Raw genomic sequence first — 13,115 nt, forward strand, 5'->3', positions numbered from 1 at the left:
GTAAGCAGTCCTGTACTTTGCTGAAGTTAAAGTCGCAGCCAGGGGACAAAGCCTTCAGGATCATATTCTCAGTGTGGTCAAAACCACCCCATCATACAAGCCTACAGTGTAATGTGAGAGGCACACCTCTCCGCAGCCTCCACCCAGAGACTGTCCCAAAGAGACTCTGTGGAGGTAAACAACCAAGTTTAAGGTTTAAGGAAACCAAATTTCCATATCTGCTGGGGAAACGACCATAGTTATCATGGTGATGATGATGGTGCCAATGACGATAAAAGCTAATATTTACTGAGCACTTTCTACATGCCAGGCCCTGTGCTGAGTGTTTGCAGACATTATGACTCACTTAGCACCAAGAGAGCTGATGAAAAGGAGAGTGATTAAAAGACGTTTAGAAAAAAGGGAAGGCCTTATAAATTCCAGGATGTTCGGAAGGAAGATCAATAGTGTCAACAGAGAAAGGGAGGACAATTCTCACATTGTCCCAGCCTAGGATGAGTTAGGAAGTAGCTAACAGCCTGATATTTCAGAAAGCATCCTTGGGCCACGGAGGTCAATATCACAGACCAGGTTTATCAAGATATGCCTACTGTCCCCTGTTTTCACCCCATTGCCCAAGACCATCCAGATCAGCCTTGGCATTTAGCTGCCTTGGGAGTGACGTGGCCAGATAAGATGGGGCTTCCTTTGGTGGGTTCTTCCTGTTGCATCCTGAAATGGGCACTCTGAGCACAGAGCAGCTTAATCAAGGCTGCTTTGTCTGATGCCTCTCCAGATGTCCTTGGACACAAAAGCTGTGTTCTCCCAACGAATCACTTTGCCCGTAAGAGATGGACACACTTCACAGCTAAAGTAGCTCCTTTCTTTGCTGTGACATGGAGAAGGCTCGATGGCCATGAATTTTTCTTGGGCTGGGCCTTGGAGAGCTCCAAGCCCAACGTTCTGCAGGAAAAGACTGGGCAGGTTGCCACTGAGGAAATCCAGCCTGGTGGATTGAGTCAGACGGCGAAGCTCTACAACTGCCGAGCAGAGCGGCAGTCCAGAGGCTGAATCGGCCTGCAGACCTGGCTCATTCGGCCCTGCAGTATTTTAAAAGTTTTCATGTCCTCCAGTTTGCCATGATCTAACCATTCTATCTTCTTAAATCCAGCCTACATTGAACATTTATATCACCTTCCTGTCCCTGTATATAAAAGCATTTTAGACCCTAATCTACAATGACATGGAGGTAGGTCACTTAGGCCTGTAACGTATCAGTGATTCCTACAGTGATTCACAGGCCTCTTAAAATTTAAATGGTGAAATACCAATATTCAAGCTTTCAAAACTACAGAAGTACTCCATTTTAATGAAGAAAAGGTGGTTAGAAGCCCTAACACAGAATATATTTAGGTCACAGAGTATTTCTTCAGGTTCCCTCCAGTGTGTTCACTCCCATGTGGAAAACTTCCTACTGTATGAGTTCTGGGAGACAAAAAGGGTAGGTATCAAATTCTCCACTTTGACTCAAATTGTTTTATTTATTTTTAAATTTTTATTTGTTTATTTTTGGCTGTACTGCAAAGCTTATAGACTCTTAGTTCCCTGACCAGGGATTGAACCTGGGTCCCAGCAGTGAAAGCATGGAATAATAACCACTGGACCACCAGGGCATTCCCTAAAGTCATTTTAATGATACAGTCTGCTCAAACTCTGAGAAAGGGACAATAACTCCTCATCAGATCTCCACACAATTTGCCTCTTAGAGGCATCCATTTTTAGAGAGGGTTCCAGGGGCTTCCCTGGAGGTCCAGTGGTTAAGATGCCGCTTCCACTGCAGGGGGTGCAGGTTTGATCCTCTAAGATCCTGCCTCCCGTGCAGCATGGCCAAAAAATTTTTTTAACTAAAAAAATAAATCTAGGAAAAGAGGGTTCCATATTCATCATTAGCAGGAAATGTAACATGGGAAGAAGTAACTGCAGCGGCTGTACAGCTCCTTACTGGGTAAGGGCATTTTGAACTGATATCATGCTCCTTCCTGCATTACCCAGACAATAACAATTCTAGAAACTAGATCAGAGAAGCACAGCCTGGATGTCAAACAATAGGGTCAACACAATAAAGCCTAACCAGCAAGACCACAAGTGTCCTTGGGGAATCTCAGAGAAGTTCTCAGTGGAACAACAGCAATCTCTTCAAGGAAGCAACTTTACCTGGTCTAGAGACTTTGGGGGTGCTGGTGCAGAGCAAATCCCTTGGTCTGGAGACCAATCGAAGCGTCTGTCACACTAGGGTGGGGGAACCTCATGGAGAAGAGCCACTGATGCTCTTGCCCTGCTCTGCCATACTTCCTCCCCACCGTCAACAGACAGCCCCGTGTTCCCAGGTCCCCCACCTGGATCCATCCAAAATGCCAGTGTACGGAGATGATTTTTATGGTCCTGGGCTGTCAGCTATTTATTTGAGTCCATGTAGATACTTTCCTTGCACACACATTCCTTCTCTTCTGTTTTCCACAAGCTCTCCCCCCAGTGTTTTCCATTATTTCTCTTCCACCTCCCGTTTTCCCAATTTGAAGCTACCATTGGCAATACTGCAATCTCTGGAAAGAGGCCAGATATGACACACACCTTGTGGAACTGTCACCTCGCCCTGCGGTTCAGGAGGTGCGGGTGACTGGAGGGACCACAAACAAGCCCACCAGCTGGGCTGACGCATGACCAGAGGCCCAGAAGCTTTTCTGTACTGCAGAAATGTCACCAAAACTCTGGCCAGACACATACATGGATGCACAATGGTTCAGACAAAAGAAACCGACCGGGAAAAACTGTGGGGCGGGGGAGGGCAGAGTATTAAAGGAACTAAATTCCTGTTTGCTTCTGCCAAGTTTACCCTCAAAATAAATCTGATCAAAACTAAATGAAGGTTTCTGGCAGTAGGTATCCAAACAGTTCCCCCTGCTCACCTGTTTTAGAGTGAAATGATCTGGGGGCAAAAGGAACAGGGAACAATTACGTCAATAAATATGTTGCCTGCATTAAAAAAAAAAAAAAAGTAAAATTCCCCAGACAAACCTAAACTCAGTGTAGATATTAGCCCACAATAGACTGTTTAGAAAAATTATGCTTTAAATACACTGATTAAGGAAAAAAAAATCTAAAAATAGGCTGTTCTGTAGAACAGCTCGAGTCTCTGCCTGTGCTTTCATTTTAGAAAACAAATGCTCATGGACTCCTCAGGGGGAGGGGTTTAGCACAGGGATTCAAACTCACAGAAAATGGCCACCGGGTTTCAGAAACCTGAACACAACAACCAGGGGCACTCAGGGGACCTTCTGGAAACACAGGGCACTTACCTTTCACAACAGTCAGTGCTAGAGACAGATATAACCTGGGTTTTTTTGCCCCACCAGCGACAAATCATGGCCTCCAAAGTGTTTGTTTGCTGAACGCCACAATGACTAATCACCCGACTTTTATTTTTCTCCCTGAGCCAGAGAACCTCATGGGGGGGTGGAGGGCAGGGAGGACAGGTCATTTTTAATGTAAGGGAGCTGCTAGGATTGGAGGTAAGATTCCTGTTTAAGCTTCATACATGAAAAAGAGAAGTTAAGGACCTCAAAAAATATTTCCTAAAATAGGGACGCGTAGCCTTCTTATCAGACATGCCAATCGTTCAACAGAAAAGAAAGTCTTAAAATAGATCATTCAAACATGGTACAAAGCTCTTGAGTGATTTCCTGAAACTTATCAAAAAACAAAAATGAATATTCAGACTTAAATAAACAACCAAACAAGGTCAGAACTCACTTCGCAGTGTATATTCATTTACAGGGAAAAAACAAAATGTTCTCCCAGGTAATTTACAATGCTTCTGTGCAAAAAAAGTCAACTTGCAGGGTAGGGTGGCTAAAGAAAACTCCAGAATTGCTAGACCTTGACAGGAAAAAATCTTAAAGGTCAGGCTTTTTTTTTTTCAAACCCGATTTAGCACAGCACCCAGGGTGGGCCAGTTCTCTAATGTCTGAGTAAAACCCCATTTGGGGCTTCATTTCACTGCCACGTCATCCCTTTTTCCATCTATCCCTGTGCCTTCGGCTTCCTCAAAGTGGTCCTCCCACCCCTTCCCGTTTTAAAGCAAAGATGGAACATGCATTAGTCTGAGGGAAAGGGTGGAACAGGCAACAGAAGGAATTTGCAGCAGGGACCCGGGATGCAGTAAGGCTGGCCACGGCCTCCCCTACAAGTACCAAGGACCACCCGAGACCTTGGCACCCCTGCTCTCCGAGTTCGGGTCAAGGACTATAGGACCAGGATAGACTGTCTACACAGGGACAGACCAGAATGCTGAGTAGATTCTGAGACCAAAAAAATCTTCCCTTTGGTCTAGAAGTGAATCGGCATTCTCTTAGAGCTAATCAGAAATCTCCATGACTGCGTGAAAATGCTTATGCATTTGGGGAGACGGATTCTGAATGCCGCTGTCTTCTGCCTGGCGAGATAATAAATTCAGCTCTGTTTTTACTGAATTGCTGGTCTTATTATCTAGTGATAATCAACTCTGCAAATAATCACAAGTGTTCTAACACACAAACAGGAAAAATGACACAAACAGAACGGGACCTAGAAACAATGTCCCATGCACAAAGCAGGAAGTGGCAGCTTGTATCTATCTCACCTGGCACAAAGCCAGCCTTCAGGGGGTGGCTGAAAGAACCCCAGGATGCTCCTCTAGCACTTGAACAGCCGCTGGATTCCTCAGGACCACAGGGCGATGAGGACTACGTGCACAGGTGTGACCAGCAACATGGGCTGTGCGAGCTGGGTCTTCCTTTTCATACTCCTTGAGAAAATGCTTCGTTCCTCTCAAAACTAAATTATTGGAGACCTTAGCAATTTTCACTTAAATAAGAGAGGAAAAAAATGCTTTAAAAAATAGGAGACAGCCTCCTGCCTCTCTTAGCTTAAAAGGAAAATTTTCTTGACTGTCTTAACTGACAAGAATCCAAGAGCTTCGATGGAACAGGAAGTTTGCATTGTGGTGTCTTTCTGCTGAGAAGCCCAGCAGGCATGGCGGGCTGCTCTTGTCAACAGAACAGTTGGAGGGAGCCAGTGCTTCCTTAGGCTTGGCTTGCTGACTGCCCGTTCCCGCTCTCCTGATAATCCACCTTACGACAGGACCTACCTGTTTCCTCAGCAAACTGGACAGGCAAGGGACACTAGCTTCTGTTCCCCGTCTGCTACAAGTGGTGTGACCCTGAGCAAATCCTACGACTTCCCTGCATTTCCGTTCCCTTATCTGGAATGTGAAGAGGCTGGGCTAGTTTACTTCCTGAGGTTCTTTCCAGCCATAAAGTTTCAAACCATGATTCCTTACCTCCTATTTTGTCACCTGTTGATTGATTCCCCAGCCAGTAGAAAAAAATCCTCATTTCCTCCAAAGCAGACCATCTCTCGCACCCTTAAACCCATGCACTTTCCTCAAAAGTGTATGGGGTACAGGCCGGACTCAAGGTCTGGCCAGTACAAGTACCCCTTGGAGGACAGTGGGAGGGAGCTTCGCAACTGGGATCTCTGGCCAACCTCAGACGTGGAGCTCCCATCTGCTTGTTTTAGCACATCTGCTTTTCTGCTGGGGAGGAAATAGAATTACGGCTGGAAGGAGCCTTTTCCATCACTGAACCAAACTTTCTCCGGTTACAGGTGAGGAAATCAAGCCAGCACAGTTCTGTGCCTTTCTTTTCCAAGGCTGCATAGTGGGTCACGGGAGCCAGTCCTAGGTCTCCAGTCCAATCTTTTACAGGATGCTCTTTGACCTCCCCCTCAACCCCCCACTGCAGGGCTCTGGGCTCTTTCTCCTGTAGACTTCCTTAGGGCCCCAAGGCAATCCCCTAAGGAACTGTTTTAAACTTTCAAAGTGACAGAGCAACTCTGGGAACATAAAGCCCCACACGACAGTGACAGCTATAAAATGAAAGTGAAAGTGAAGTCACTCACTCGTGTCTGACTCTTTGCGACCCCATGGACTGTAGCTTGCCAGGCTCCTCCGTCCGTGGGATTTTCCAGGCAAGAGTACTGGAGTGGGTTGCCATTTCCTTCTCCAGATGATTTTCCTGACCCAGGGATTGAACCTAGGTCTCCTGCATTACAGGCAGATGCTTTACCGTCTGAGCCACCAGGGAAGTCTAATGACAGCTATAGCAAGACACAAATCTTTGACCTTATCAGTGCAGCAATCCACTGGTGTCTTTGCTCTAAAAGACAAGCCTGCAGCAGCACTTGGATGGTAGATAAGAACAGGTGAGAAAGATAGGGAGGCCCTGAGAGTAGGGTCCTGATCTGATGATACCTAGCACCAAGCTCATATTTGTTGAATGAATTCAAGTTTGCACATTACCTCTGTCCATTCGCTTCTTGTCAAAAATTCTGAGATTACTGGAATAGCAGGGGCAAGGGTCTCTAAGCCACAACCAGGAACGATGAGCTACTTCATGCTCTCAGTATGTAGCTGGGGAAACTACGTGGGGTGTGGAGACAGAAGGCTGGACTTTGGAGCCAGATAAGAGCCCAGAGAGTGAAAAACTCATGTTTACAACATCAGACCGAACCTCTCAGACTCAATTTCCGCCACACCAGTTATCTGGAGATTCCAGTAAGATGGCCGAGATAATGCATATAAGGGGCAGGATGGACTCCATGAAATTCAGTTCAGTCTTCTCCCCTTAGGGCCTATGGGTTTAGACATAGAAGCCCTAATTCTAAGCAAGGCTCCAGGACACTGGCATCCTGTTCCAAAAAAAGTGAACTGTCAGTGGAATGCCAACAACAGTTATAAAATGACTTGGTAGAATTTTAATAAATATATCCCCATTGAGTCACCCGATTTCTAAATTACATACAAGGAATGTAAAGTGCAATTTAATAAACACGAGTCAAAATTATGTTTTATATTCTCCATAAACAGCTTAACACCAAACATGTATGTATGTCTCAATCCTCCCCTGTGAATAAATAAAGAGAGCTGGGATGAGGAGGAGAAAAAAGGATAAATTATTCTCTCACCTATAAAATGAGGTTGGAAACAATGTGAACTAGTCTCAAAAGTACATGATTACAAGATGCGAAGAGAAAGGAAATATAATGACACGGATGTTTGTCGACCAGAAGGCAGAGTCAGACAGACAGATGCATCAAACTATTTTAGTGGTGTGCTTGTGCACTGTTACTGCCATTAAATATATTATTGGTAACAACACTTAAAGTTGCATTGGTTTTGCAAACTCTGGGCATAGGAACAGGGTGTTACCACTTACTCCACAGGAAAAGAAGTTGATATGAGGGCTGTGTCACCCAGCACTGCTGTGGCTACACTGCAGATGGCGACAGTGGGTGTGATAAGACTACCATTCCTTCACTATCTGGGATCCGTGTGTCTTCTATCTCATTACAGAATAATTTGTAAACATGAATAACACAAAACTTTTGAGTACAGGCACGTCTTTATGGATTTTAAATCAACCTATCAAGTCTCAGGTTTATCTCCTTTCTCTGCTTCCTAAAAACTGGCATTTGCTAATCTTCATCACTGCAGTACTTGTTTAAAATGAAGATTCTCAGGAGTCTGCCTGAAATTTACTGAATTTGAGTCTCTGTGCTAAGGACCCGAGAACCTACATTTTAGTCAATCCCTCAGGTGTAATCTTCTACAAAAAGACATTTTTTTTTTTACGTGGACTATTTTTAAAGTCTTTATTGTATTTATTACAACATTTCTTCTGTTTCGTGTTCTGGTGTTTTGGCCATGAGGTGTGTGGGATCTTATCTCTCCTACCACTGATCGAACCCACACCACCTGCTCTGGAAGGTGAAGTCTTAACCACTGGACCAGCAGGGAACTCCTTCCCAGGTAGATTCTTATCCATACTAAATTGCAGGTCATTTAAACTCTCACAGAATAGACTAGCTATCATGGAAGGTATGTGCGTGCCATGACAAAATGAACATGCTAAAATAAGTCATAAAAATAAGCCTTTAGGTATAGACAGATATTAGACAAACATACATATACCTAAAAAATTGTAAGGGGAATGGAATTAGCATTTATTAATTGCCTACTATGGCATGGATCCTGACCAAGTTATATATTACTCAATCTCCAAAACAATCCTATTTGAGTTATGGATGGAAAAAGTTAGGCTTAGAGAGTAACTTTTCTGAAGTCACAACCCTGGAAAATGGCCCAGCTAGGTTGTGAAACTAGATTTATCTGACCCCAGCCATCTCATTCCATTGTACTAAGCTCATATGCCCATGAAATACATACACACACACACGTGCACATGCGCACATGCACACACACACACACACACACACACACACACACACTCTCTCTCTCTCTCTCTCTCTCCCCCCTGTCATACAACAGTCGTATGGCAACAGGCAAAATACAAATCTGATTACTGTTAGAAACCTTTACATCAGCAGAAATGTAGTTTTTAAGAACTTTCTATCAACGGATATTCTTTGGTCGTCTGTCGACAACAGAATAAAGAGGACGACAACTGTCAAAACCACATTTAACATCTTGAAATTTTAGTAATCAGAAGTGTGTTTTGGGGCTTGTTAGGATAAAATTTTTGCAGTGATTCTTGATTTGTGCAAACTACACATTTTTTTTGGGAAATGGAACCACTTGATATCCATTCTGCAGGTCATAGCATGTTACAAAGGAAAACAACTAATTAGGGATTTAGCACTTGTCAATCCAATGGCCGTCTTAGGCCTCATATCCCCTGTCTCGTTCATCTGGGCTTCCCTGGTGGCCAAGTGGTAAAGAATCTGCCTGCAATGCAGGAGACCCAGGTTCACTCCCTGAGTGGGGAAGATCCCCTTGAGGAGGGTATGGCAACTGACTCTAGTACTCTTGCCTGGGAATTGTGACTGAAGCGACTAAGCAGAAGCCTAACACTGTACCCTCTCTCCTCTGGGAAACCCTCTACTGCTGGCTTCCAGAGCCCTGTTCTCTCATTCTTCCTTGCTCTCTTGTCAGACTTTTTGCTAGGTCCTCTCAGAAGGCTCCATCCTCAAGCTTTGCCTCTCTACGGTTTTTCACTGGAAAATTTGTTCTCTCATCTCTTACCTTTTTTTATATCAGTGATTCTAAACTAGCCCTAGCCTCCCTGTGGGGTGCAAAACCACTGATTGTCTGGGGGACATCATACGTCATACTTCAACACTTCAAACTCAGCCCCTCGAAAATGCAGTCCCTCACCCTTCTCCAAGTTGTCTTCATGGGTACCACTGCTCTGGAAATCTCAGTGTCAGCTTTAGCTGTTTTTTCTCTACTCAGATGTCAGATTGGGTCAGTTTTTCCCTTTGCGTCCGTTCCTTTCCCATTTCGCTGCTATCATCCGTTTCCGGCCTTCCCCAAGTTCCCCCCACCCTGCCTTTTCCTTGGTGGATTGTGGTGCCCTTCTAATTGGTCTCCCTGTCTCTGGTTTCTGCCCTGCCTTTTCTTCTGATTTCAAAGTAGGTACTCGATAAATATTTGCTGTGACATTTATAGAACTCCTAGAAGTTTGCAAAGCACACTCACACTCAACATCTCATTTGTTCCATTTGGAGCTTAAGTTTATTACAAGTAGCATTCCAGGCTTACAATCTGATTTTTGTTACTTAAGGCAATCACTGGAGCTACTTCTAACTTTGAACCTTGTAAATTAAAGCATCTCTTAAATTGCTTTACTTTTGAAGATTCAGTGTCTTGTGTGGCCTACAAGCTAAAAGAGAAGAGCATTTCAAGTCAGAGAGAGCTCCCTTGCCAAAATGCTTTTTTCTCTGCTGATAAAGGTGATGGTGACAGCAAAATCAAAATTGAAAAGAAACTCCTTTCTGTAAATTTTTAAAAAACGTGTTTCCTATTTATCCAGTTGGTATCCTATTTACAAGTCAATCTCCAACATCCTTGGAAGCTGATATTCTGGCATGGTAACAGAAAAATTCTAACAGTTGAACAATAATTCCTCACTAGGAGAATGAACATGACCATTATCATGACTGTAAAAACAGAGTAATATGTTTGGTCTTAAATACCCAAATAAGTGCCTTAAATACCCAAATAAGTGCTCAATAAACATTTGTTGAATGAATAAATGAATTCAGAGCTGGCCTTACTATTGTTTATAAATTGAAAGCATCAGTTTCCACAGATGGATGGAAAAGTACATTAAATTTGAAAAAACAAAACCAAAAAAACTTGCACTGAGGGCCAGAACTGTGATACATCAACTACCCCCGTCTCTTCTGGGTCCACTCCGACCGCTGCAGAAGTAGGCAGAGGAGACGGGGGCTACTGGCAGGCACTGTGCTCTTAACTCGGCCTCTCTGGAGTTGAGGTTTCAAGCTCCTGGAGGGCAAGCACTCTACCTTGAACTTCGTGGTCCTATCCCTGTGCTCTGCATACCGAATGTGCATCATAAAAGTGGTCTGAGAGGCAAAGTCCTCCATGACCTGCCTGCATTTTCACCTTCCAATCCTTCACATTTATACTTTCTTACTTCGCAGAGGTAGTGTGAGGAGTAAAAACACAGCACTTAAAGCATTTAACACACTGCCTTGCACTCACACACAAAAGCACTTGATCAATGGGAGTTGTTATCACCGTCATCTGGGGCTCTGTTTATGCCTCAAAGGTGGAGCTTAGTGTGCTGGGCTGTCAATACCTGTCGGTGCAGTGTGCGTCCTGGGGGTGGACTCTTCACGTGTGTATCCTCAGCGCCTAGCACAGTGTTCCCCCTGTAGCAGGCCCAGAAGCTGACTGCATGAATGAGCAATTGCGACGCACGCTCCAGGCCTGCCCCAACCCAGCCCACTGGGTCTCCCTGAAGAGTCATTTAAACTCTCTGGGCCTTGGTGACGTCTGTGGGTCCTTCCGGCCTGAAGAAGCCAGAAGACAAGACCCACAGAAGCTCTCACAACAGTCACTGGCAGAACTGGAACTAGAAGGCTTTCATTCCCCCTTCATCACCAGGCACCTCACACATCACGTCTCCTTAATAACAGCTTGCCTAAATGTCATTGTCACTTTGTAATCCCCAAACCTGGTGGATTGCTGGCCACAAAGCATAAGCTCCTTGGGAGCGGTTTAGGCCCTCAGAAAAAAACATTGCCTATTTCAAGTAGAGAACAAAAGATGTAAATTCGATTACCTCAGTTAGAACAGACCAGCTTTAACAGAGTTAGTGTCTTGAGCTTCGGAAGAAATCACTTGGAAATCCTTGGTTCTGAGTCCTCCATTTCCTCCACATCTAGATCTAAAAAGAAGTAATACAAAAATAATAATGTCTCATGACTAGGTGCCAGGACCGAACGAATCAGAAAGAAAAGTGACTTCCATTAGCATGTGGACTGAACACCTACTGTCATTTCAGCACTGGGTAAAGCAAATGACAGAGGTGATTCATACAGTCCTCAAAACATAGGAGACATCCCCCCATTTTACAGCTACGTCAAAAGAGGCTCTGAAAGGTCACAGAATCTGTTCAAGGTCACAGAGCTAGCCGATGTTAGACCTGGGACTTGAACACAGGTTCACCCCAGATTCCAAATCCTGGGTTATTAACCTGTAAATCAGGGTTTAAAAACTTTTTTGACAGTGACCCACCATTTAAAAAAATCATATTACATAAACGGAAAGTCCAAAGCCTGAAAACAACGCTTACTCTTATTATATACAATGCACCCTGATATTTTCTATTCTTTTTTATATTGCATTATATATTCTATATCTTCAAAAAAAAATCTGGTAGCAACCCACTAAATTGATTTCACAATCCTCTAATGGGTCTCAATTCTTGCTAGAAAAACACTACCCTCAGAGATAGTACCTCACTACAAGTTTCTCAGAAACCGCGAACCTAATCCTCCTATGCTTTTTAACCATGAGAACCTGACCGAATCGTTGAGCTTCATAATTAGGAGAAAAGTTTCTAACCTTTAAAATATGTCTAAGGCACCAAAATACGTATCATCCATTATGGATCCTTAGAAGAGATATTTAATTTGGGCCAAAGTCCAGAATGGAATTAGTCACTTACCTATAGGAGAGGAGTTATAAAGTGGCACCGCAGACAGACTAAAACCTCAGGTGATTTATAATATATCCTGCAAAAAGTGGCTAACAGCGGGCGGTCATGTTGTACCAACAGTGGAGACCTAACTACTGCCGAAGTAGGAGGCTGAGATTGCAAAGCCCTGGGGGCAGGGCCCTGCCTTTGCACTTCCCATTCAATTCCAGGGGCTTTGGTGTTCAACCAAGGAAATCCTCAGGTTCCGGATGGGTCAGGACGGGGGTCCAATTCGCGGTCCGAGGGAGGGGAGATGCGACTGTCAGCGCCGTTCCGAGACTGCTGGACCGGAGCCCGTCACGTCCCCCGCCCTTGGGTGCGCGTTGGTCCCCGGACCCCCGCCCTTCAGCATAGCCTTGCAGATGGGCCACGGCTGCGGCGCAACGTGCCCGACTCCGTGGCTGGACCCCGACTCCCAGGGCGCGGGCCCGGGCGTCCGGGCACCTGCGGGCGCCGGGTCCCCGCAACACCTCGGCTCTCCGGAGTCCGCGGAGCTCCCAGCCCCGCGCGAGCGTTCCCCGGCCGGGTTTTGAGGCTCCTTCCCGGGATAGCAGGGGTCGGGCCGGCCTCGCCTCGCCCGCCCGCCCCGCACACGGCCCCTGTGCTGGCACTTACAGGGCTCGGCCGCTGCCCCGCGAGCGCGTTCCCCGGGGGTCCATGGCGCTTCCGGACCCGCGAGTCAGGCCGCGGCGTCTCGCAGCACCGCCCAGAAAATGGACGCCGGCGGCTCGGCTCGGCCGGCCCGGCCCGCCCCCGGCGCCGGGTTGGGGACGCCACCCGGCAGGGAAGAGGGCTCCTCGGCCTCAGCCGCAGGCCGGGCTCCGGGGCACCAACGAGCGTGCCCAGGACCAGGCCTCGGGAGGACAGGGGCAGGGCCGGGACCTGGGGGTGGGGAGACACACCTCGGCCCCGCAAAACCCCAAACCCAACCTGGGCGCGACGGGGAGAGGAGGGGGCGCCCACGACGGCCCCAGATGCCAGCAAGGGGGCTGCGGCCTCAGCCTCTCTCCT

General features: G+C 46.0%; 1 protein-coding gene and 1 non-coding gene across 26 annotated transcripts in view; both read right to left on the bottom strand.

Moving 5' to 3' along the window:
- ZBTB38 (zinc finger and BTB domain containing 38) overlaps positions 1-13,115 on the bottom strand; it is a 134,512-nt gene that overhangs the window by 34,595 nt on the left and 86,802 nt on the right. For 17 of the 25 annotated variants that reach the window (XM_060395100.1, XM_060395104.1, XM_042236201.2 and 14 more), the window contains one exon: positions 11,187-11,291. The exons of 2 other annotated variants lie outside the window; for them this stretch is intronic. The gene's annotated coding sequence lies outside the window, so the exon portion shown is untranslated. Of the gene's footprint in view, positions 1-4,657; positions 11,292-12,074; positions 12,813-13,115 lie in introns of those variants that run through there. 6 more of the 25 variants (XM_060395130.1, XM_060395139.1, XM_027959821.3 and 3 more) reach the window with 5 other exon arrangements.
- Positions 6,089-6,161, bottom strand: TRNAY-GUA (transfer RNA tyrosine (anticodon GUA)). Its single transcript has one exon. It is a non-coding gene; the product is annotated as a tRNA-Tyr (tRNA).

The sequence above is a fragment of the Ovis aries genome, chromosome 1 (assembly GCF_016772045.2).
Source record: "Ovis aries strain OAR_USU_Benz2616 breed Rambouillet chromosome 1, ARS-UI_Ramb_v3.0, whole genome shotgun sequence".
Classification (NCBI taxonomy): domain Eukaryota; kingdom Metazoa; phylum Chordata; class Mammalia; order Artiodactyla; family Bovidae; genus Ovis; species Ovis aries.